The sequence below is a fragment of the Protopterus annectens genome, chromosome 3.part1, assembly GCF_019279795.1.
Source record: "Protopterus annectens isolate FY-2018-M chromosome 3.part1, PAN1.0, whole genome shotgun sequence".
Classification (NCBI taxonomy): domain Eukaryota; kingdom Metazoa; phylum Chordata; order Ceratodontiformes; family Protopteridae; genus Protopterus; species Protopterus annectens.
The window spans coordinates 1,791,991,307-1,791,996,038 of NC_056732.1; the positions used below are offsets into that span (position 1 = coordinate 1,791,991,307).

General features: G+C 44.6%; 1 non-coding gene across 1 annotated transcript; it reads left to right on the plus strand.

Moving 5' to 3' along the window:
• Positions 1-3,694: 3,694 nt before the first annotated feature.
• On the plus strand, positions 3,695-3,860 carry LOC122798956. The gene has a single exon (XR_006364371.1). It is a non-coding gene; the product is annotated as a U1 spliceosomal RNA (small nuclear RNA).
• The last annotated feature ends 872 nt before the right edge of the window (positions 3,861-4,732 follow it).

Sequence of the window (4,732 nt, forward strand, 5' to 3'; positions counted from 1 at the left end):
ATGGGATAGGGGCAAAGGAACAAAATCAGGCACCATTTTAACATTACTTTTAAGTGAACTGAAGTCTAATGGAACAGATTTTACCACAACATACATTTTCTGAACTTTAAGAAGTATGAAACTCTAATGTCTGCCATTATTGATTGACTGATTGTAATCTTCAGTGAGTTATCAAAAAATTAAGATGGACAGGGCAAAAATATTAAGATGAAATCAAGGACATTCTGCAAAATTCTGGATTGTTGAAAGATACGCACAAGGTTCATAGATCTTCAGATAATAACTAAGCTAGCTGCCCTTGTGAGCCATTTTGTGCCTAGACAATTTCCCTTAAAGATGAGAATCAAACCCTGCACCCTGTGTTTGTGAGCTAAACACCTTAGCCATTATGTCAGTCCTTCTTCCCTAAGGGGGAAATGGTGACATGCTCCCTTTTATTGAACCAGCATGGTTCTTACAAACAGCACTTCATGCTTTCAGACTTCAAGCCCCATTCACGATGAGCCGAGCCATGTCTGACAACAAGAACTTAGATTATAATTACGGATTTTAAGAGTATTTGTATTTGGGTTATTAGAGCATACAAAAGTGAAACTAGTATCGGACAAAAGAATTGCCATCATGGGCACAAAGTGTCAGGGGACACGACTGGCAGATCCCGATGGGTCTTCAGTGCACTGGTGTTGCATTTGTGGTCAGAAATGAAGTACTGCAGTGTGCCGTGTGTAGCATAAACTGCATTTTATAAGGAGAAAAGACTTTAAAAAAATTGTACTTATTGACTGATTTATTTGTTTAATTTTGCTCTTTTAAGGAGAGAAGCTTTTTTTTCTTTCTTGCTCCTTAACTTAAAGCTGGTGGGGGGGGGGGGGGTTACCACATCAAGGAATGGAAAAGTAGCTAGGTACACCTCAGAGAGCATAAGGTTGACAAATAGATATGGGCAGATATCTGGAATATAGTGAATGGCAGAGATTAGGCTAATGCATTCTAAGGATAAGAGCATGTAGAATGTAAGTGTATGTACAATGCACAGACATTTCATAAATGACAGGGGTACTCAAGCTGGGCTTTCCTAGACTTGGAGAAAGCATATGACAAGGTCCCAAGAAAGCTGATCTGGGCAGTACTGCAGTGGTTTGAAGTCCCAGAAACATTGGTAGAATTAGTACAGGCTATGTACAAGGACCCAGTGACTCAAGTACGAACAGTGTTTGGCCTCGCTGAGGGGTTCCCAGTGGGAGTGGGTGTACACCAGGGTTCAGCTCTCAGCCCACTGCTGTTCATACTGGTAATGGACTACATCAGCAAACAGGTTGGAGGGGTCAGAGCAACAAAGCTGCTGTATTCAGACGATGTGGCAGTACAGGCAGACTGATCTAGAACTTCAGCAAAGGATAGGAGAATGGAATGCAAATCTGAAGGCACATGGGATGAAACTAAGCACAGATAAGACAGTGGTAATGGCAGCAGATTGGGGAAATCAGAAGAAGCTGTGAATAGAGATGGATGGGAAGATAGTGGAACAGGTAAACAGCTTCAGGTATCTGGGAGGGGTGGTTGCGGAGAAGGGTAGTCTGAATGAAGAGGTCAAAGCTAGAATCAGAGGGGCTGCAGCCAACTGGCATAGAGTATCAGGTGTAGTCTATAACAGAAGAATGCCAAAGAAGCTGAAAAGTAAGGTGTACAAGACAGTGGTGCAACCAGTACTACTGTATGGTACAGAAACCTGGGCTGTAAAGGCAGAACAGTTGAAGAAGCTAGAGGTGATGGAAATGAAGTGCCTGAGAAAGGTGGAAGGATGCACACTGCAGGACAGGCGAAGAAATGAGGACATAAGAGCAGAAGCCAAAGTAGCTCCAATTGCAGAAAAGATCAAAGAGAACAGATTACGATGGTATGGGCACGTGTAGAAAAGCAGAAGACAATCTGGTGAGGGAGATTTGGGACAGACAGGAAGAAGGTAAGAGGAAGCGTGCAGCAAAGAGGTGGATGGATTGTGTGAAAGAAGATCTGCAACAGTCAGGCATGAGTGTTGAAGAAGGCAGGAGAGTGGCACTGAATCGAGAGAGTTGGCAACAGTTAATACGATACCCTGACCCCATGTAAATGGGGAAAAAAGGGATGATGATGATGATGATGCTCCTTTGTAAGACTGTGTAAAATGAAATGGCAATTTCTCTAGCATGTCGAAGGGCCAGATGCTGGCGTCCTCTCCTGTACAGTTGGTGAATCTGGGAATATTGAGGCAATGTTACAATTGCCTCATGTACACAGACAACCCTCTCCTCCTCCCACATAACACAAATACTTGCGAGAGATGCAGCTATTTAGCCAAACTGGAGGCTGAGCTCTCTCAACTCAGGACTGGCAAGACCAGACAGGAGGAGAAGGCAACTACACACACCACAAAACCAGTCTCACATAAAGCTATCACAACAATGAATCAAACACATAAACACACAAAGACATACTCGGAGGCTCTGAGCAAAAATTTACCTAAACAGCAGAGGCCTCCAAAGCAGACACCCAAGCAACTGCCACCTCATGACACACCACATGCAACACATAAACCACAAAATCAGTATGCAAAGCAGTCACAGGCCTTAAGGCCAAATACAACACCAAACATACTTGTCATAGGTGACTCCATAGTCAGACACACTGACGTCCCACTCACCAGGCTGAACAAGGAGATGGTCACAGTAAGCTGCCTATTGGGCGCTAGAATCCGCCACATAACACAAGCACTCGGGTCACTCCACAGCAAGTACAAATATGACACAGTCATTGTCCATGCTGGTGTGAACGACCTGAGATGTACCTCCCTGGACTACATGAAAAGAGACATAGCGGAGCTCTCTGATAATGTAGCCCAGGTAGGTATGACCCTGACCCTGAGTAGTAACCTTCCTTCACCAACAATGATGCCACAACATAGAGACAAGATGATCAGCTTTAACAATTGGCTTAATTTCTGGTGTCATTCAAAGGGGATCCAGTGTCTGTCTGCCTGGGATGACATGCTTGACAAGCCACGCTGCATGAGGACGGCTTGCGCCTGTCACCCCTGGGATTCCGGATATTGGCTAAGGCTCTTGCCACCCCATAGTGCCTTTTTTAGACAAGGCTCAAATTCTAAACCTACCACCCTAGAAAACAAAAATGGGAAGAAACTAAGAGTAATGCTGCTCAATGCTAGAAGTCTAAATCTCAAAATGCATGCACTCGAGGCCCTTCTCAGTATGGAGAACATCAATGTCTGTGCTGTGACTGAAACCTGGTTCAAGGCTCCTGAGAGCACCCCGGCACTATCAGGTTTTACCTCATATCATGCGTTCCGGCCCCAAAACCCGGACCACACCACAAAAGGAGGGGGTGTATCCATATTCATCAAGGATACCCACACCTCCAGGTTGGTGGCAACGCACGAAGCATCGGAAACCATCCAGGTGCAATTAACCATAGGCAAAACTGCTCTACAATTTGTAGCATGCTACAGGCCACCCTCTCAAACTCAGGAACCCCACACAGCCTACCTGAAGACACTGGAGGGTATAAATGTATCTCCAACCACCATTATATTGGGTGACTTCAACTACCCGAATATAGACTGGGAACATTACTCAAGCCCAAACTTTCTAGCCCAAAGGTTCCTGGAGTTCATAAATTCAAATGCCACGGAACAATGGAGATACTTACCTGGCAGGGGGAATATCACGATCAAGAAGGTGGTTTCCCCAGGGCGAGGCTGTTTCATTGCACACTTCGGTTGGGTTGACCCCTGTGATTTCCCCAAATGTGGGAAACTCAACTGCATAATTTATGGTAGTGGGGGACTGCATTCGCGCACTTCCCTCAGTTTGCGTTAATGAAATATTGGCTTTCTTTTCTTCTGGTGTGCCTGGGGTTTTTTTTTTATCTTTTTTACCACCCCTTACCTTTTCCTCCAGCGATGCATTTCTGTCTCTGCCCTTGGCACAAGGTTGTGCATGCATTTTTATCCTCCTTCCTTTTGGGGTTGGGAGGGTGGCCTAATGGTTAAGGTGTTTGCCTTACAAACACAAGGTGCAGGGTTTGAGTCTCACAAGGGATAATTGGCTAGGCTTACAATGGCTCGCAAGGGCAGTTAGCTTAGTACTAACCTATGAATCTATGAATCTATGAAACAACTAGTCACCGTTCCCACAAGAGGAGAAAATATACTAGATCTCATCATCACAAACATGGGGACAAAATGCTCCACACCGGAAGTATATCCCTCATTGGTGAGATCAGATCATAAACTAATCTCACTGGAAATTCACATCCCGCCCCCACCCCAAACAAAAAAGACCACAGTGAAGAACTTCTCTAAAGCAAACTTCACACTACTCAAGACTGGTGTGGTATCCTTCATGGCCCCCGAGCCAGTGGAAACCACAACCCAAGCTGCGGAAGCCCTTACAAATGCCTTCTACGAACACCTCCAGGACTGCATGGATCAGGCAATCCCTAATAAAACCAAGACTCTTTCCACCAAGGGCAAACGTCCAGTCTGGTGGACTCCAGCCATAAACAAACTTTACAATAAGAGGAGAAAGCTGTTACATGATAGAGCAAAATCCATAAAAGAGAAGACACCCTTTATCATTATTAGTAAAAAAATACGAGCACTCATAAAATAATCCAAGGCCAACTTTGAGAGAAAAATTGCCATAGATTCAAAAGACAATCATAAGGCCTTCTTCAG